Source organism: Balaenoptera acutorostrata, chromosome 7 (genome assembly GCF_949987535.1).
Source record: "Balaenoptera acutorostrata chromosome 7, mBalAcu1.1, whole genome shotgun sequence".
NCBI lineage: Eukaryota > Metazoa > Chordata > Mammalia > Artiodactyla > Balaenopteridae > Balaenoptera > Balaenoptera acutorostrata.
In genome coordinates, this window is record NC_080070.1 from 11,802,445 (window position 1) to 11,824,538 (window position 22,094).

General features: G+C 38.6%; 1 protein-coding gene and 1 pseudogene across 1 annotated transcript in view; both read right to left on the reverse strand.

Annotated features, from left to right (window-relative positions):
- LOC103014113 (olfactory receptor 6B1) overlaps positions 1–22,094 on the reverse strand; it is an 86,154-nt gene that overhangs the window by 62,485 nt on the left and 1,575 nt on the right. The gene's annotated exons all lie outside the window — the stretch shown is intronic.
- LOC103014670 (olfactory receptor-like protein OLF3) lies at positions 3,643–4,592 on the reverse strand (annotated as a pseudogene).

Consider the following 22,094-nt stretch of genomic DNA (forward strand, 5'->3'; position numbering starts at 1 on the left):
TAAAGAGGGAAAACAGAAAAATAAATAAATTCTTGTGCAGGGTCCTTGGGACAGGAAACTGCTCTGTGTTCAGATCATAAGCCATCTATCTCCTCACTCTGCAGAAGTGGCAAGACCACTAACAGAGCTCCAACCCTGAGACACAGGGACAAAGGATGTGCCTAAGTCTGAGATAGACCCAGGACAACAGAGAATAAACCCTCACCCTCCATCACCAGACCAGCAAGAATTAGGAACAAGTAACAGCAGTTTACCTCGGATTAGAGAGAACATGTGGAAAGACACATCCTGTGACATGCAGTCTCACAGTGTAGCTTAAAACTAAGGGAGGAACAGGAACACTGGGAAAAACCCTCCAATGACTGAATATCCCACCCGAAGCACAAGTAGTAATAGAAATCATTGAGTTTGTTGTTGCACTGGGATAACCACAGCAACACAAGACTCAAACCCAGCTCCACCCATGACTACACTGATTCCCACACTCTTCACAAGACTACAGGATAAACAGTAGAGATGTGTCCATTTCAAGGTATAAGACTATCTCATTATACACACAAAATGTCTGGGTACCAATCAAAATTAAAGGTCGGAGGAAAAGGCAAGAAAAATTACACTGCACTGAACAAAGAAATTAAAGAACCAAAATTAGATATACCTGTATTATAAGAACTACCACACAGGGGGTTAAAGTAACTCTCACAAATAAGTAAAGGATCTAGTGGAGAAAATGGATGGTGTCATAAATGCTTGAGCAATTTCAATAGAGAACTGAAAACTATATGGAGGAGTTAAATGGAAATGCTAGACAGAAAGGACACAGTCACAGAAACAAAGATTGCTTACGAACAGACCCATAGAGCCAAGAAACAATCAGTGCGGATAAAGATAAATCAATAGAAACTGGCAAAACTGGAACACAAAGAGGAAAAAATTATAATGATAAAAAGAGAAAAGAGCTTCTGAGGACTGTAGGACAATAGCAATCTAACATATGGGAAATTCTCCTTCTTAAAGTGTCATGTGTATATTTGACATGTGTATACTTGTATTTTTTACTAATTTTCTTCTTTCATCACTTTCCCCTACCATTTTATATAGTATGTGCTCGTGATGGTACATTTAGTACTTTACTCCACAATTTACTGAACATTCAGGCAGGATTATGACATGTTAGATGAGGCGGTGGATCCATATAAAATTCTAATCTAAGAAAACAGGAAATGTTCCTCTGAACTCTCTTTTATCATGTGACTTTACTTGACTTCTCTCTTTGCCCATTGCCACTACCTTAGTTCAGATTCCTTTTATGTCTCAGTAGTATCCCTGGAGCAGCCCCCCTGGATGGTCTCCTTGCCTCTCATCTTTTCTTCCTTTGACCCTTTTGCAAAAGTGATAATTCAGAAATGTAAATTTTATCAAGCCATACCCTGCTTAAAAACCTCTACTAGGTCCCCATCGCTCTCAGATAAAGTTGAAAGATAATACGGCATCAGTGCCCTCCGTGCTCTGACCCTTCCTGCCTGCCTGCTTCACCCTCACTACTGCCTCAATCTTCTCTGCGCTGCAAGCGAGGATTCGGGACATTTCTGAACTTCCATGCTCTCCCAGCTCCGCACATTTCACAGGTTGTCTGCACCTTTGTTTGGATTGTTGTCATCTGAAGAACTTTTCCTCACTTTTCTGGTCTCCACTTGGACCTTTTCTGGTCCTTTCATACAGAAGACTCCTGAAATCACCCCTGAAGTCTTAGTCTCTCTGTGACACTTATCACACTGTATTTTAACTGTTTCATCATCTGTCATCCCTACTCTAGGGTCATGTTATTGCCAGAAATGCGTCATATGGTTTATTGTATCTCAAAAACAATTCATTGTCATACACATAGTAGACACTCCATTAATATTTCTTAATTAACACCAAGAGAAATTTAGCCCACTAGTATTGACATGTTTGGGGATGCTTGTCTATAACACAGATTATAGGTCTAAATTATTTTAAGGTAAAATTAAATATCAAATGGGACTTTGACTCTGCTTGAACACTGAGACTGTGTGACAGTGTGTTCACAAGTGGAAGAACTGCACATCACCTGACTTAAAGAAGAGACAAGGAAGAAAGGACCTAAAGAAGACGTCTTCAAGGGAGTGTGAAGATGAGCCACTACCATATTCTTTCTCCCCTTTCCCCTTCTTTATCTCTTGTACAATTATTTCTTCCCCCTCTTTTACCTTATGGAGGCTTTCTCTCAGAGGTGAGGTCTGCTCTAGACTAACTCAGCTCAGCAGATTTACAAAGATCAACTAGGTCCCTGCTGTGTGAGGAGGAAGGATGGGAGAAGGCATTTATATGGAGACTGGAGGGTGACATCTGCACAGCTGACTCAACTATCCTTATTCACCAAATGAAATGTGTCTTATTTTACATTAATTTTGGCTGAGGAATCTTTCTTTCTTGGACTAAATACATCTTTAATATTTTATACACTATTTCAAATTTTATGTACCTATTTTGTATCTGAAGTCTAGGAAAAGAGGTAATAGATTTTTCAGAGATTGGACAGTTTTAACATTTGAATGGTACCCTCTCAAACTGTTTGTAAACTGTGAGGTAAAAGTCCTCTCAGTTCATATACTATCAGGAAGAGCTTGAAATGTAGCTTTTCCTGGGCCAGTCATAGCCATGCATACAAACACCCTTAGTTACATTCCATCCGTGTAAAACAAGACCTTTGCTTGATGGTTCCCCTGACTTACCTCCAGCACTCGAAAGTTAAGTTTTATCGCCACACGTCCAAGGTCGAGCTCAAAAACATTTTAATCAGCCTTGATGGCAGCACTCTCCTCAGAACAGTGATTCACACAATTACTGGTTATGGATACATATCCCAAACATTATTTTCAGTAAATCTAAAAGGTGAAAATGTTTTTGTTCCCAATGAAAACACAATAAACTTGTAAAAAAATTTGGATTGATAAGGACCAGTGGTATTGTGAGCAAAACTACTATGAACATTTATGAACAAGTCATTTTGTAGACAATATTTTCATTTCTCTTGGGAGAGGATGCCTAGGAGAGGAATTGCTGGGTCACATGGTAAGTATATGTTTACTTTTATAAGAAGTTGCCATTCTATACTCTTAACAACAATGCATAAGTTCACACTGCTCCACATCCTTACCAAAACTTAGCACTATCACTATTTTTAATTTTAGTCATTTGAGTGGGTAAAATGGTTTTTAAAAGAGTCATGTATTTGGAAATTAAAACACATATTTCTAAATTAAAAGAAAAGAACCAGTAGTTCAAAGTAAGATCTATGAATAGGCCTATGATTACAAACAAAATGATAAAGCAAAACAAATGGTATTTTTTTTTTCATTACTTCAGGGTCATATGAATGAAGATTGAGAAGTTCTATTACAGCAGTGCTTAATATCTCTAAACATGCTGCCAAGACATAAAAATATGCCCACGTCCCACACTCTAACCCAACCACTTAGCCTCCTACCCAGCATCACCAGTACACGTTTTGTCATCACCTTCCTGGTTGCCAGGGCAATGCAGTTAATGCTTCATATCTGAATTAAGTGGGAGAACACACAGGCAAAGCTCTTTTCTCTAAGTGATGCTCATGATTCATCAAGTTGCCAGTTCTGATGTTAATCCAGATAATTGCCCTAGTAGTTTCTGAAAGGCCCCCTTCACCTCCTTATTCCTCAGACTGTAAATCATGGGATTCAGCACGGGCATCAAAATGGCACAGAAGAGAGAGATCAACTTCTCCTGAAGGACAGAGGGGCTGGAACTGGGCTGGATGTAAGTGAAAATTGGCCATGCCATAGCACAGGACAACTACTGCGAGGTGAGAGGCACAGGTGTGGAAGGCTTTCTTTCTCCCCTCTGTGGACTGGATCTTTAGGATGGCGGAGATGATCTGGATGTAGGACAAGAGAACCAAGCAGAAAGGTGTCATCAGCAGAACAATACTAGAAACCATGATTGCGATCTCATTGGAGGAGGTGTCCACACAGACCGGCCTGACCACAGCTAGGAGTTCGCAGGATATGTGATCAATATACTTGTTGTGCACATGGGCAACTGAAAGGTGATGGTGGTCTGCATGAGAGTTGACAGAGGCACTGACCCAGGATGTGATGGCCAACCTAGCACAGAGCCCTCCATGCATGATGACCAAGTATCTCAGGGGGTCACACACAGCCATAGCGGTCATAGGCCATCACTGCCAGGAGAACAAACTCAATCCCACCCAGGCCCAGGGAGAAAAATAACTGGGCTGCACAGCTCACATATGGGATTGCTTTATGTTCTGCAAGAAAATGCACCAGCATCTGAGGGACAATGCTTGTGGCATAAGAGGCATCAACAAGGGAGAGGTTGGTGAGAAAGAAATACATGGGAGTGTGGAGTCGGCTGTCCAGTCTGATCACAAGAACAATGAGGACATTGCCCAGCACTGTCACCACGTAAGTGATTGAGAACAGGACAGAGAGAGCGACCTGAGTGTCCCAGTCACTAGACAGGCCGAGGAGGATGAATTCTCTCATTCAAGTCTAGTTATCTGCTCCCATTAAAAAACAGAGGATTATTAATCTGCAGAGAGAGTCAGAAATAAAAGAAGCTGTTAAATTAAAGAACCATAAGAATAACTTCTTAAAAGAATGCATATCATAATGATCGGCCAACCGTGGCCAGATGTTCCAGATCATTTACGGGTCAAGAAGACAGGCTTGATTCTACTATGCATTATATCTACTCTACATAAGAGAGAGAGGCTAGCACCTTCCTAAGGACGTGATGTAATCTCAAGGAGTCAGTTAAAGCCTGGAGATACTGCGGTGCAATTTTTGGAAGCTCTATATCTTTCTAACTTCAGTTTCCAGGGAGGGGAGAACTGTTGATGATAATGGGAAGTAGAATGATAAGCAATGAAGATAAACATGGCTCGAAGTTCAAGGACTACCCTATATGTATTTACTACACAAAACATGATAAAATGTATAAATAAATTATTTTTTAAAAGATTTGTAAGAGGCAGATATGTACTGCAAGTAAGGCTGGTGAATGATGGAAAAATCTGGAATTTGAGAACCTGAATATGAATCTTGTTTTTTGACTTATTGGATGTTTGATTGGGTTAGAAATTTAAACTTTTACATACAAAATTTGATAATGCTGCATAACTTACAGGTATATTTATGCTCAAATGTAGATAACTTATGGGTAAAGTGCTTTGTAAACTCTTACTCATCGCAGTATTTCAGTAGTATGCTACCAGGTGAAGCATGAGCTCTGCCCTGAGAGAGAGAGAGTAACAAATGTGATTTCCTCATATCCCCTCCACAATTTCAGACATTTAAAAAAAGGAAGCAAAACCTTTAATAGATTTGAAGTCTAAGAAGTTAGCTTGGATACTTTGAAACTCCAGAAAAATATAAGTCTATTTGAGATTTGGTGTCTCCAGTCTTTGGAAGGAGAGGGAGAAGAGGGTAACTTTATCTTGTTCTTTTGATTTTTCTGCCCTATTTTTTAACTCATTCTAACTCGCTCTTTTTATTTTCTGTAACTCTAGCCCTTATATATGATCTCAGTAAAACTGATAGTATGAAAATAATTTCTTAAGCTTTCTAGTATTAAAGGAGGAAAAGAAAACAAATCTTTTAACTTTTGCTGAGTATTTAGCAGATCTGCATAAGTAGACATTTCGTTTTTGAATAATTTGGCAAACATGGATGAAGTGCCACCTTCCCTAGATGCTGGGATTTCAAGTGTGAATATTACCCTTCCCTGTGCTCATAATGCTCAAGTGGAAGAAAACGACACACATTATGTTATCACATTATTTGTTTCCCTTTGCACCTGCAGAACATGCCGCCCATGTCTCCCTGTGCTCCTCCGACTCACCCGGCACACCTCTCTACTACAGCCCTCATTGCAAATGAAGGTCAGCGTCACATCTTAGAGAAAGTGTGACCTTTAGAGCCTAACAGTCCCTGCTTTGAATCTACAGTTGACCCTTGAAGAATGTGGAGGTTAGGGGCCTTGGTGCAGTTGAATATCGGAGTATGACTTACAGACAGCCCTCCGCATCCCCATTTCCTCCTCATCTGCAGATTCAACCGACCTCTGATGGTGCAGTACTGTACCATTTACTGTACTGTAGTATTTACTGTTGAAACAATCTGCATGAAAGGAGACCCACGCAATTAAACTCGTGTTATTCAAGGGTCAACTGTATTCTTTTCCGCTCCCTGAGGCCTAGAGCAAGCTACTTCGCCTCTTTTTTTTTTTTTTTAATTTATTTATTTATTTTTGGCTGTGTTGGGTCTTCACTGCTGTGCGTGGGCTTTCTCCAGATGCAGTAAGCAGCGGCTACTCTTCGTTGCGGTGCGCGGGCTTCTCACGGCGGTGGCTTCTCTTATGGCGCAGCATGGGTTCTAGACGCGCGGGCTTCAGTAGTTGTGGCGCATGGGCTCAGCTGCTCCGCAGCATGTGGAATCTTCCCAGACCAGGGCTCGAACCCGTGTCCCTGCAATAGCAGGAGGATTCTTAACCACTGCACCACCAGGGAAACCCTATGTTGTCTCTCTTAACTTCAAAGTTTCTAATCTGTAAAATGTGGGTATATTGTTCAACTGAATGGGTAGTTGGTGAACCCAGTGTGTTGAAGATCTAAAGTCCCTAAGGCAGGTGTCCATCATTCAATGATGATAACGATTAACCTTTCATCTCAAGCTCTTGATCATATTCGGGATCTTATTCCTTCTTTTATTCGCTCTTTCTACCATCCTTGATTTCTCTTACTCCTGATTAATTCCTTTTCTCTTATTATAAAAAATAAACAAAGCCAATTTAGGGGGGCAAAATCTTTTTTATACAATTACCATTCTAACTCTCTCTTCCTTTCACATCCAAAATTCTCAAATGACTGGTGTCCACTTGCTTGGCTTATTTCCTCATAACATTCATCCTTTAAGCCATGGAAATATGTCTTCCATTTTCATTAATCTATAGAAATTGCACTCTTGAAGGTCACTCATGGCTTTCTAATCATCAGATTCAGAAACTTTAATTCTATTTTACTTCTTTACTTATTGTTTGAACCATTCCACTATTTGTTCCTTCAAACTCTCAACTCTCTGATCCTCTTCTGTCCTGATTTTCTTCCAAACTAAGCTTCTTCATTTGTATTCTTGGATAATTATCTTAAATTCTCCTGCTCCATTACTGTGAAGATTTTCTAAGGTTTTGTGCTCAGAACCTGTACTCTTCTTTCTACAGCTTTTCCTTGGAGGACTTATTTCTAACCATAATAATTTTTACCAAGGCTGTATGGTTTCCTTTCAATTTTACAATTATTTCCTAGACTTCTTGCTAAGAGTCCAGATGATTTTTTTCAACAGCATAATGAATGTTTCCCAAATATCTCACTATCAACTCAACTCTTCTCTCCACAAACTGTATTCCCTCCAGACTCTTTTATTTCTAGCAATAGACCAAAATTCTCCCACTCTCCAAAGGCATCATGTTTAATTATTCCTTCTTTCTTAACACTCCATGGAATAAATCATCTTCTTTCATTGTTTTATTATATATCTCCCACCTCTCCTTTAGACCTCACTCATACTGCTAATGTACTAACACGTCTCATCACCTTGCAGCTGATGAGGTGCAACAAATTCCTTCTGAATCTCACTGATTCAGCCTGTGCCTACTCCAAAGCAGCCTATACTCTTCCACCAGATTGATCATTCTAAATGCAAATTTAATCATAGCCCTTAAATATGCCAACAAATCTTGTGATATTTAATTGCTTACAGAATTACATACATCCTGGACTTCCCTGGTGGCGCAGTGGTTAAGAATCCGCCTGCCAAAGCAGGGGACATGGGTTCGAGCCCTGGTCTGGAAGATCCCATATGCTGTGGAGCAACTAAGCCCGTGTGCCACAACTACTGAAGCCCGCACGGCACAACTACTGAAGCCCTCGTACCTAGAGCCCGTGCTCCACAACAAGAGAAGCCACCGCAATGAGAAGCCCGTGCACCACACCGAAGAGTAGCCCCCATTCGCCACAACTAGAGAAAGCCCACGCGCAACAACGAAGACACAATGCAGCCAAAAATAAATTAATTTAAAAAAAAACAAAATAACTGAGACCCTTGCAAATGACGGAGGGATGAGGAATGACACAGAAATTATAGGAAAAATCAGGCATGAGGTTTGGAGAGCAAAGACCAACTCATCACGGTTAAAATATAACCTTTGCTGAACCTAGTTAAAAGTACCTCCATGTGCCTTCTCCCATTATTCCAGTTATTAATACAACAAATAGAACCAAAATGCCTTCTACGACAAAGAAATGAAAACAGAAAATTAGTTTTCAGATTCCTAATACAACGTATTTTATATAACTTAATACAACTAATTAGTTCAAGTTAGTCAGTTATGTTTTTTTTGTTTAAATAAAGAAAATGTGTCCATTTAAGCTTAAACCTATTTGACCTCTGTATTGGGATTCTAAACAGTCTTGGATGGGACAAGTGAAAGCCCTGAATAAAGAAGCAGAACACATAAGTGTGGGTCCCACATATTTATATACCTGCAGATATGTTTCTTTCTTGCTGATCAAAAGAAATGAGTCATACCTTTATAAAGCTGAACTGTCCATAGAAATGGCACTTTCAGTTAAAGAAAGAGTTCTCTGACTTGTGACTCAAGAGTTGGTTGATGCAGACACTGAGTGTATCCATCTTGAGAAGTAGTATTTGCATCATCCTCATGTATGGAAACAGAGAGCCCAGGGCCCTTTGGGTGGCTGATATCTCAAAGATGGGTTTGACATGCTGAAAGAACAATTTTTTTTTCTCTTTGGGGTCTTGTTAACCTCTTTAGCCTGATATGATTACCTGAATTTTTACTTAATCAAGTCCAATTTTTTAAACTCAGTTTCTCAAACATGTGCAACCTAACATACACTTTTGGTGACATATTTTACTATGGTTTCATCCTGTGAATTCTCACCTTCTTTATATTTCTTGTCCCCTGTTGCTAAGACTAGGGTTTTCTTTTGCAGTAAAATTCCCTCTGTCTGGGAAGTCTCCACAGTGCAGTCCCTACAGCCAATTCTAGAGGAACCAACCCTGGGATGAGAGTTAGGAGACATAGATCCTAACTCCAATTCACTCCCTAAGTGCTGAAGGTCTGTGCATAAGCCATTAATTGCCTTACATCTTAATTTATCTGTTATTAAAAGGAAAAGCATAATATCATGTGTACCAAACCCTTCAGAAATAATTGAGACAGGAGGTTTAAAGCAATTAATAATTTATCTTTCCCTGTCTGAAAATGTAATATGTTAATATTCCCACCATCTGCCAGTTAATACTAATACCTAACTAAAGATTTTATAATTCTGGGTTTCTTCCTTTAGTGTCTTTGCCTCTTTATATCAGTATTAAACCTGGGAGAAGTCTGTTGAAAAATATTATACCCAAGCCTCATGCTTTCTGCAAAGTAGAATTATTTTACTATATAATTTGCTATGATACTTAGAATAAGAAGATTTCATCAGTCATGTTTTATATCCCTAATCCAAAGTCCCTAATAAGTCACATAATTTCACACTCCCACATGCTGTTGATGCCTCTCAAATATTAATCAGTGTCTAACAAAATAAACATCTCTGTTACCATCTATGTCTAAGTGGATCTAAAGAGTTTTCCCTTCCAACAAAGGGATGGACCATATAGAATAGAAACCCTCAAATTCCTTGGGCTCCAGGCTCATAAGTCATCTGGGACGAATTGTGATTGCGAGGAACACTACTGGGAGGAAGTTGACAAGAGCTCCAAAAACAGCTCCAACACAGACCTAATGAGCTTTGGCAGCAGTTGCACTGGCAACGTAGGGCCAACAGATTCCCCTCAGGAGCCCCGTGCATTAGAATGTTAATTGCTGCCCCCATTCCCAATTCACAAGAGCAGGGCCTCCATGCTGCCCTTCTCCCTGTGGAAGGCTGTTCTCCATCCTTCTCCCACCAACATCTTCATTATAGCTTTAAGTCACTCTAAAAAGAGAAGCAACTTACTGAGGCTTTAGTATGTTCTCCTATAACCCAAATCAAACTTTAGCCTTCAATGCCCCAATCTAGGGAGAAGTGACAGGGCTGCATCTAATTCTAGTGTAAATACCATTTCTCCCCTTTTGGATCCAGATGCCCTTATTTCTTCTTCTAGAGACAGGAGAGATGTACCTCAGTCCCCTGAGGTACGTGCAGTCTCATGGGCTTCTGTGAGCATTGGGAGTATAATGGACATCATAGTACATTTCTCATAGTACTACGAGCTCAGAAAATAGACATCAGCATTAAATAGACAGATTTTAAAATCCAGCTCTACAGAAAGTTGATAAAGGGAGTTTCAGCAACTACTGAAAAACAAATGGAAAAGCAATAAGGTCACCCAAAATCCTTAACACAGAAGGGTGAAACTTCTACACCTCTTTAAACATTTTTTCAGGTTTACTGATGTATAATTAACAAATAAAATTGTAAAATATTTGATGTGCACAAAGCAATTATTTCATATATGTATACATTGTGAAGTGATTCAAACTATTTTTTAAATTAAATTTTGTATTTTAAAATCATTGTGGATTTACATGCTGTTGTATTAAATAATACAGAAGTATCACTTGTACCCTTTTCTAGTTTCCCCCAATGGTAATATCTTGCAATTTATAAATTTATAGCTTTACATTTAAGTCCATGGCCCATTTAGGTTAATTTTTTTAATAAGCTGTAAGACCTATGGAGCTGCTTTTTTTTCTTTTGCCTATGAATGGATGGCCAATTGCTCCAGTACCATTTGCTGTAAAGTCTATCTTTCTCCATTAAATTGCTTTGGACCATTGTCAAGAATTAGTAGGGTACATACATGTATTATTTCTGGGTCCCCTATTGTGTTCCACTGATCTATGCATCTATCCCACATAGATGGGATACCACATAGTCTTTATTACTGTCGATATATAATAAACCTTAAAACTGGATAGATTGATTCCCCTCTAATTTTATATTCCTTTTTCAAAATTGTTTCACTATTCTATTTCCTTTGCCCTTCTATGTAAATTTTAAAACAGTCTTCTGTATACATACAAAAAAAACTTGTTGGGCTTTTGATAGGAATTGTGTTAAGCCTATATATAAATTTGTGGAGAATTCAAATCTTTACTGAGTCTTCCAATCTGTGAACATAGTATCTCTCCATTTATTTAAGTCATTTTTATTTCTTTTATTTGCAATATGTAGTTTTAAGCATATAAATTCTGTATATTTTGCCAGATTTACATAAAATTATTTCATTTTTGAGCTCTTGTAATTGGTACTGTATTTTTAATTTCAGTGCTCACATATTTATTGTTAGTATATAGAAATACAATGGATTTTTGCTTATCTTATATCCTGTGGCCTTGATGAATTCACTTACTCTAGGAAATTTTCATAGATTTCTTGGGATTTTCTATGTAGACAACAGAAACTGTCTAGTAGGGACAGTTTTATTTCATCTTTTCCAATCTACATGTCTTCATTTTCCTTCTTACCTTACTGCATAGCTAGAATGCCTAGCACTATGTTGAATACGAAATGTTGAGAGCCGATATTACCACCCTATTCCTGATCTTAGGGGGAAATCATCCATTTATTATTTAGTATAGTGTTAGCTGTGGGTTTTTTGTAAATGCTGTTTGTCAAGTTGAGGAAGTTCCCCTCTATTCCTATTTTTTGAGGATTTCTATTATGAATATATGTTGAGTTTCATCAAATGTTTTCCTGCATTAGTTGATGATTATGTAATTTTTCTTTCTTAGTCTATAAATATTGTCTATACATCGACTTATTTTCAAATGTTGAACCAGACTTGCATTCCTGAAATAAACTCCACTATGCTGTATATTTCTTTTTATATATTGATGTATGCTATTTGCTAATACGTTGTTGAGAATGTTTACATCTATTTTCAAGAGATATATTGGTTTGTAGTTTTATGTGTCATCTTTTTATGATTTTGGTATCAGGATAATACTACCTTCATAAAATGAATTTGGAAGTGCTTCTTTCTTCTAATTCTGGAAAATATCAGGCAGAATTCATGTTAATTCTTCTCTGTCTGGTAGAATTTTCCAGTAAAACCATATGGGCCTGGAGAGTTATTTGGGGGGAGTTTTTACATTATGAATTCAATTTTCTTAACAATGAGAAGATTAAAAGGAGGAGGGTACCTCACTACAGCCAGGTAGGGGTAAAAGTCTAGGCTCTCCACATAGTTTCCACTGATGCCCAGGTGGAGAGGTGGCTCACTGCTGGCTGGCATGGAGGAAAATCCTGGCACCCTACTTGGTCATCTCTAACACAACCCCAATGGGAGCTCTGCAGAAGGCCCTTGCCTGAGACTCGGGAACAAAGGATGAGCCTAAGACTGAGAATCAGAACGAGAGAAAAGAAACCTCTACCCCCATCAAAACTATGTAGGCCGGAAGGCAATGGAGTGACAATTGTGAAGTGTTGACGAAAAAAGAAAAGCTGTCAACCCAAATTTCAGATAAAATATCTTTCAAAGATCAAGAAGAAATAGGAGTTCATCAGAAAAAACAAAAACAGAACTTATTGCTAGAAAACCCACACTACAAAAAAGTTCTTGGAAATTTGTCAAAGGGAACATAATACCAGACAGAAATCTGGATACACACAAAGACATGAAAAGTGCTAAAATGATAAAATTGAGGATAAACATTAAACTCATTTTTAGAAAGTTTTAACAGACGACTATATAACAGAGAGTCTAAAGCAGAGTCTACTCAGTGTTATCTCATGTGAAGGACACCGGAGCAGCATGTGGTCTTCACCCTCTACAGACCAGACCATCCCAGAGTCAGATCCAAATTGGAGATTCAGTGTGCTTCTAATATAGTTTGCTTTTAATTTGGTGTATCCCTGATCTAATACCTAAATAGTACAAAGAATATTTTTAAAAGTTAGGATGCAAGTGGGAGAAAAGTAGTCATATGAACGTTTAATGGATAATTAATGACTTAAGGAACTACTGCTAAATTTTATTAAGTGTAATAATAGTATTTTGGTAATAAATTTAACAAGTCTCTATCTTTTAGAGGTACATAATGAGATAGTGCTTCAGAATAATTGAAGGAAGGAAAAATGGTGGTGTTATATATAAAACAAGATTGGCCATGATTTGATCATTGTTGAAGCTGAGTGTTGTACACATATAAACACGGAGACTCATTACTATTCCTTCTCTTTCATAGATTTTTTAAATTTTGTATTAAAAATTTCTTTAATCCTATCAAGAGCCAATCATTTTAATGTAAAAATAATGAGTAACTCCTTATATATTAATGACATAAAATGGATTCCAAGATATGTTGAAGAGTAAAAAAAGTAAGATATAAAGCAGTTTGTATGTGTACAAATTGTGTTAGAAGGGCTATTTGTATATACATACATACATACATATATACAAACTGTGTTTGCTTTGGAAGAAGACTACAGTGAATGTGTAGAGGGGATTTATGTTTTATAATATACCCTTTTGTACTATCAGAAAATTTTGTCAGCCCCAAGTAATTCAAAAGAAAATAATATGTTCTAAAAATCAATTTTCAGTATCTTGGCTCTATCCCCTACTAGCAGTGTGGCCTTAAGGATGTTTCTTAACCTCTCTGGGCCTCAGGTGCCTCTTCTATAAAGTAGGGATAATAAAGGTGCTTTCCCCAAAAGGCAATGTACTAAATGAGTTAACAGTGAAAAGTGCTTCCAACCACAGCTCATAAGAACTCAAAACTCATAATTTTACTTGTATTCTTCAGAAAAATAAATAAGGAAATGGTCTAATGCTTAAGAGATTCAAAACTTTCACCATGTAGCCCATTACCCAGGTAGAAGAGTCTATTGAAAAATTAGGATATTTCCAGCTGGGAAACAATGTTTTGTGAGGGTTTTTGGTTGTATACACTGTAATCCAGTGGCTCTCAACTGGGGGCGATTTTGCTCCCCACCCCAAACCCCAAGGGAACGTTTGGTTGTCTAATGGGTAGAAGCCAAGGATGCTACTAAACACCCTTCAATGGACAGGACAATCCCACACAACACACTACTATACAGCCCAAACATCAATACTGCCAAGGTTGAGAAACTGCTCTAATCTATGACCAGCATATAGCGCTGTTTATTCCAGAGGCAGAAGAACAGTGACATTTCTCACTATAACACCTGTCATATCAACAATCACTCAAATGCATCATTTTAAGATTAGGAATCTGCCAAAATCCTTCATTTACCTTCATATGCATAGAGAAAATAGAAGAATCATGGTATTTTTGATTAACAAAAAGACATAACTGTTCATAGATGTTCTAAAATTACACACGTTAAAGTATCATTGTCCATGGTGATTAGTTATCCTAAAGGCTTGTGGATTTAAATGTAAAATTCCACAAGAGAAACAAGTCAACTTTTGAAACCCAAATATCCCCAAAGGGCTTGCTTTGCAGACAACCTTCAAGGATGCCTTTATGGTTATTAAATTCTGAATCTGATTTTTATTCTCAAACATTTTTAGCGTCCAACTTTAAAAAACAAGTTTTTTCTTAATGGTTTTATTGTTTAGAATTTCCTCTTACGTTGCTCCTGTATTGACAGCTCTCTCTCTCCTCTCGCCTACAGGCCCAGAATGTCTTTCATAAGCAGCTACTAATTAGGAATGCCTGTAGCCTCCAGGTGGCCAGGAGGAATTTAATTTATTGGCACTGGCTGAGAAAATACCTCCCTGAAAAAACATAATGTCTACAAAATGAAAAAGAGAAAAACAGAAGTCAACAGATAGACTCTGTGGTACACGATATTATGTTTCTACATAGGTAATGCCCACTCTCAACATTTCTGTTTTCTCAGAATGAACATTGGTTGACTCTCTGGGTGAAGTGAAACAAGCAGTGAAGCTGGGTAAGGGTAAAGATATCATGGGACAGATGGTGGACAAAAGTCACAAATACTGTGACCTCAATCCCGGTCACAGAAATAAGGATTTAGCATCTTCACACATTTTCTTCCTTGATGTGTCCTGTGTGCATTTGTATATTTGACTCGTTTTCTTCTTTCATCTCCTTTCCCCCTCTTACATATAGGGTGTGCTTATGGTGCCGCATTTTTCACATTATCCCACCAATTACAGAATATCCAGAGAGGATTTTCACATTCTAGAGAAGGAGTAGGGTCCTTCCAGGAATTCTGGTCTCAGAGATGGATGAGTCTTTGACACCACTGGAGAAGTCAGCTAGTGCACTTGAGCTGTGCATTGTGGTAGACGAGAGAGAGCTTTTTACAGGGGAGGAGTTGTTAGGTTGTAAGAAGGAAATATGTTTTTTAACCCGCATCTGAATATTCCCTCTCTGTTTGGGGTATCCTCCCTCATCAGAGGCTAGAATGTTCTCAACATCCCTTGCAGCCGGGGCACAGGCGTGACCCAAGCTCTGTCGCTCAGGTGCTTTCGTGCCAGAATTTGGCACAAAGACCAGTAACGGTAGAGGGAGGAACTGCCCAGAATTAAATGTCATAAGGCTGGCAGTAGAAGCTGTAGCAAGTCCAGCACACACTACACTGTCCAGGCCCACGAAAGACTTTTGGGGTGGTGTCCTCATGGAATCAGTTCTGCAGAATGATTTTTGACCATTTTGCATGACACTGGTCAACTCCAAGCCTGATTCTGAGAGACTATGTGAGCTATTTTGTACCCCTTAATAAATGTGTTTTCTGCTTTAACTAGCCAAAGTTTACATCTATTGCTTGCAACTATGAATACTGGATGATGATGATATATGTGGAAACTTGGTGAATAACAGGAGTGGTATAATGACTGGGTTTTTTCTTCTTTCCAATTATCTGTTAAAATGCCATAGAGAAGAAAGAAAAAGAGCAAGTTTCCTTTTTTGTTTGTCCATCTGATATTTCTTTAAAAAGCTTGGGCCCAGGCTATAACCACAGGGAGGAGACCCTCAAAGAAATGTCTCAAAGATTAACCCTTGAAACTTCAAGGCACCAATCTCAGTTCACTGTCTTGCCCTGACCTGAATGCACCAACAGGACAGCTTTGCCCTATAAAAGGATGATTCACCACAGATAATCAGGAAAATTACTTCAAGCTATGTCAGCAATTGCCTCTCTGATAGTTTTCAATGCCTGCCTTCTGTCCCTGCCAGAGTCAATTTCCTAGCTTAAGCATTGAGAGCTAATTGAAAAGATATATTTAGTTTGTTTTTCTATCTACCTTCATTATCTGGAAAAATCTTCAGTATTTCCTGCTGTCAATCTCCTCAATCTTTTTGTCTCGTCCACCTGAAACCCAGAATACAGCTTCTTAGATTCATAGAGGTATGCCTTTCCTAAAATCATGAAAACACCCATGACTAGTTCTTTCCAGTCCTTAAAAGCCTTTTGATTTTTTTTTCTACAGGCATACCTCATTTTACTGAGCTTCCCAGTTACTGCATTTTTTACAGATTTAAGTTTTGGTGGCAACCCTGCATCAAGCAAATCTATCGGCGCCATTTTTCCAACAGCAATTGCTCACTTGGTGTCTCTGTGTCACATTTTGGTAATTCTTGCAGTATTTCAAAATTTTTCATTATTACTATATTTGTTATGGGGATCTGTGATCAGTGATCTTTGATGTTACTATTGCAAAAAGATTATGACTCCCTGAAGACTCAGATGATGATTAGCATTTTTTAAGCAATAAAGTATTTTTTAATTAAGGTATGTAATTTTTTTAGACATAGTGCTATTGCACACTTAATAGACTACAGTACAGGGTAAACATTAACTTTTATGTGCACTGGAAACCAAAAAGTTCATGTGACTCCCTTTATTTCAATGTTCACTTCATCGTGGTGGTCTGGAACTGAACATGCAATATTCCCAAGATATGCCTGTATTCATTTTTTAAAATTGTTTATTTTCTGTCTCTTCTCAATAGAGCAGGGACTTTTGCTTGTTCAATAATATTTTTCTAGGGCCATAACAGTGAAACTGTGCAAAAATTAAAATTGTATGTTGTTAGGGTGCATGTGGCTGGAAAGGGGTGGCATGAGGAAGCTTTGTGGTGATGGAACAGTTCTGTACCTTGATTGTGGTGGTTACACAAATGTACACACGTGATAAAAACAGCACAGAACTATTTATACTGTACATACACACAAATAAGTGAATATAAAACTAGTGAAATCTGAACAAGCTCTGTGGATTGTACCAATGTCTGTTTCCTGGCTGTGATACTGTACTATAATTACACAAAATGTTACCATTAGGGAAAACTAGGTGAAGGGTACACAGAAATGCTCTGTACATCTTTTTACAACTTCCTGTGAATCTACAAGTATTTCCAAAAAAAAGTTTTAATAATTGTTGAAAGATTTAATTAATTAATTAAACCCAATTTGCAACTATGTTTTTAAAAATAGGAAAAGGAAGAAAATATTTAAGGTTAAGAGTAGCTTTCTTTGGATCTTGTAATGATGGGAGGTTTATTTTTATCTTTCTGCCTATCTGTTTAAATTCTTAATGGAAATATTTCACTTTCGGCTTTAATTTTTGGTCCACACCTTTATTTTTCCTTTAGATATTCTTTCAGTCTCCTACCACAGAAGGAGGCATTTAAATAATCTTTGAAATTTAAAGATATCAACCTTCCCTCACCCCTAGCCCCTAAACTGAGCCCCAAATTTGCTCTAAGGTGAAAGACCATCCACGGAACATGGTGAGCCACATGGATAATTAGGGAAGCTGTTAATTATAATCTCTTTAGACAGCCTTTTTAAACTGCTTTCCTTCCTCTGTCAATACAGTCATCTATTTGTCTTGTTGGTATTTGAAGTTCACTGAAAGAACAGGTTTGATTTTGTGTTAGTATGACTAAAGGAAATTTTTTCTGCTTGCCCGATCCCCTGAAACAGAGAAGTTCTGTGGGCAGGTAAAAGCACGGTGTTCCTAATGCCATTGGAGAGCCCACGCCCATGACTAATTCTTTCCATTCCTAGAAGGCAGCTCAGCTTTTTAATTGTATGTATGTATGTATGTATGTATTTTAATGCAAAACAACCTTCTTCCTTCTCCTGTACGCTCCTTTACCTGAAAGCCCCTTGGTGATAATTTTCAAAACCCTGTTGGAACTCGCCACCTCCAGCTGTGCAGAATGTCTCTGACAGCACTTCAGTGAGAAAGCTATGTCAGACTTGATTCTTTAAAAGAAGAAAAATCACATTTTAATAAGATTAAAATATTTTTTAATAGTTTTGTAATTTCTTTGCATCCAGCTTTATGAGTTTCTTAAGCATAGGAGCTCCAAGAGCTGTGTCTATAAATCTTGTTGAATCAGAAGCGTCTCCACAGAGAACGCCCTCCTCGGGCCTCCAGTGAAGCCCAGCAGGAACAAGAGGCTTTTATGGATAATAACTCTCTTTTCCTACTTTTTAAAACTGCAGGCTGTTTATCTGTCTCTTCATCACTTCTCTCACAATGAATCTCCATCTAAGCACATTCTGAGTGGGAAGAGCAGCACAAAAGAGGGAGATTTTACCTCTAAGAGTTTCAGGAATATGGCAAATTTAGCTTAACAGGTGTCAAGCATGAGAGGACAGATGGAAAGTTCCTTGGGTGGGGGTGGGGAGGAAAGCAGTCTTTGAGCACTCATGTGGTTGGAATCTCGGACCTTTGTGAATGTGTGGAACGTAGGAAGGTGTGTCTCTGGGTTAGAGACTGTAAGCCCAAAGTGGGCAAAAGTTTTCTTGATGATTATCTGTTTCTATTGTACTCCACTTGTGTTACTCTTGCGCCTTATTTCTCATCTCAGAATTTCACAGTCCTGACATATCCCTTTTTTCCCCACAAGGCATGAAAACTGAGGTCCAGAGAAGAAAACGGACAGCATCACAAAAGGAATTAAGGATGGAACACAGGCAGGAGTTCCCAAGTTTGCTACCTTCCATCTGCTCTTTCTGCTACATAGCCCCTGGAGCTGAGTATACCCACCCCCCTGTTTACACATGTTGGAGGGACTGGAGATGGCAATCCGCCACCTAGCACTCATACACGTGGCATCCAGACCCGGGTGCAGCCTCCACTCATGATGGCAGATGTGGACGAAGCTTTCCTCTCCCGTCTGCTTTTGCCATCTCACTTTCTTCCTACACTCCCGTCAAGTCCTTCTTCTCTTTTGAAAATCAAAATTGCATTTTATATATGATTCCCTAACAACCTAATTTAGACAAATAATTCTAACACATATATTTTGTTTTTATATAGAATAAAAGGATTTATCTAATTAGTCTTCCTTATAAACGGTTGTATAAACTTGAAGAAATATACTTTCTGCACATTAATTTGTATGTTCAAAGTGAGATATTAGAAACCAACAGTACAATGTTCCTACATATAAATTGAGAACAAGCGATACTGCATATCAAAAAAAAAGGTAAGGGCTTCCCAGCTGGTACAGTGGTTGAGAATCTGCCTGCCAATGCAGGGGACACGGGTTCAAGCCCTGGTCCGGGAAGATCCCACATGCCGCGGAGCAACTAAGCCCGTGCGCCACAACTACTGAGCCTGCACTCTAGAGCCCGCGAGCCACAACTACTGAGCCCACATGCCTAGAGCCCGTGCTCCACAAGAGAAGCCACTGCAATGAGAAGCCCGTGCACTGCAATGAAGAGTAGCCCCCTTCGCCTCAACGAGAGAAAGACCGCGTGCAGCAACGAAGACCCAACGCAGCCAAAAATAAATAAATCTTAAAACGAAAAAGAAAAAAGGTAAGAAAAGTGTTCTAAATAATCAAATAAAGAAGGCTAACATGACACCAAAATTGTGCAAATACAAATAAAGCCAGGTCAGTGGCCTTAGGTATGTCATTGCCACCACATTTGGAAAAAGTGAGTTTGTGGGGTTATAAGGTGGGGTGCACTAAACTAAAATAGCATTAGAGGACTGTATTGTAAAAGAACTAAATGAGAGATTTTTGCTAAAGAAACAACTTCTCGGGCTTCCCTGGTGGCGCAGTGGTTGAGAATCTGCCTGCCAATCCAGGGGACACGGGTTCGAGCCCTGGTCTGGGAAGATGCCACATGCCGCAGAGCAACTAGGCCCGTGAGCCACAACTACTGAGCCTGTGCGTCTGGAGCCTGTGCTCCGCAACAAGAGAGGCCGCGATAGTGAGAGGCCCTTGCACCGCGATGAAGAGTGGCCCCTGCTCACCGCAACTAGAGAAAGCCCGTGCACAGAAATGAAGACCCAACACAGCCAAAAATAAATAAAAAATAAAAATAAAGGAATTCCTTTAAAAAAAAATGAAACAACTTCTCAACTGCTTGGCAGACACCAACTTAATCAAGTAATGAACATAAATATCATTAGTAAAGGGATAAGTTGAAATTATGTAACATCCAATAGAATTAAGAACTCAGCATCATTTCTGTGATACTCTTGCCAAAATGCATAACCTGAAACTAATCTCAAGGAAATAGCAGAGAAATTCAAATGGAAAATATATAAAATTCCTGCCGTAGTCTTCAAAAGTTTCAAGATCATAATGTGCAAGACTGAAGAACTGTTCTAGACTGAAGACTAAAGAGATAATGACAATTAAATGCAACACCTGTTGCCATTTTACATATTCCTTTGTCTTCTATATTTCTAATAAAATGATAGTTGGTTTTCTCTACATTTTAAAGTATCCAATATCAAAAGAACCTACCGTCTTCTAGGCAGAGGAGTGAATCATCATGGAGTCACTATTGCCTGGGCATATGTAAATTTAACCATCTGAAATATAGGCCTTAATGGTCCTGCCATCTTTGTTGAGTTTTTCACATAGATAATAACACAAGCAGTTGAATTTTAAATTTAATTTGGAAGCCTAATTGTGGCTAAATTTTCTTCAGAGATATTGCTCTGAAATTCAACTTTCAATAAAAAGTTTAATTGAAATGAAGTGTTTGTATATAGAATAACACTTAAGTTGTGGAGTATAAATTGATCATAAATGAAGCAAGTGTTCATAGCAAGAAAAACTCATAAATTCCCATATTTTCTTGTAAAGCAACAACCAAGTGCTTTATAGGACCTAATACAGGTAGATTTGCACAGATAGAGATGCATTTCATTTTGTCATCAAGATGCATGCAAAACCACTTCCAGCCACACATTCTAGGTAATTCCACTTAGAAGCATAGGTAGTGCCAAATTCTTCAGAGGAGATAATGGAATCTCCAAAGGTCAGGGAGGTTGTGTGATCAATAATGAATTGGGCCGGTCTCTGATCCAAATGCCCGACATCTATTTAACAAAATTATCCAACTGACTATTAAGACACTTTGTTTAACTTCAGTACTAAAGTGAAATCCCTACAGGAGAGTAAAGTTTGTGATCTCATGTCCATCCAGTCTTCATGAATAACAAAAGTTGAGATGTCCTTTCCACCTGAATCCTCCCCCCGGCCAAGGTGGGGTTTGCTGCATCTCAGTCCTCTCTGCCTTTAGAAGCAAAGAGCCACCATCAGTTCCGCCTGTCACCTTGTCCATCATACTCTGAGACTTGAGCTTGGGTCTAAGATGCAGTCTCAGCAGTTCTATCTTGAGTCTCATATTTCTCCCTGGCTTTGGCTTCCTCCTCTTCCATTTCAATTATACATTAGCAAAAAGAACCCCAAACAGCTCTGAGCCTGGTTATGCCAGTGAGTCAGTCAGTTGTGTTTGACTCTAAATGCCTCCTGTCTGTGCCTTAGCTGAACCTGGTCACATTTTTAGGAACTTTATTATTGCCTTACAGAAAACTCTGTATAATCTCATTGCATAATTAGAATTTTTGCCCATTGCCTAATAGACAGAAATCTGGTATGCATTTTCTCAGTCCTCTCTATTTTAGAGATCTGTATTCTGACTTACATACGATCTCATTTCTTTAGCATTTCTTCTTATCTCAGAACACTTCTGTGGACAGTGGGAATTCT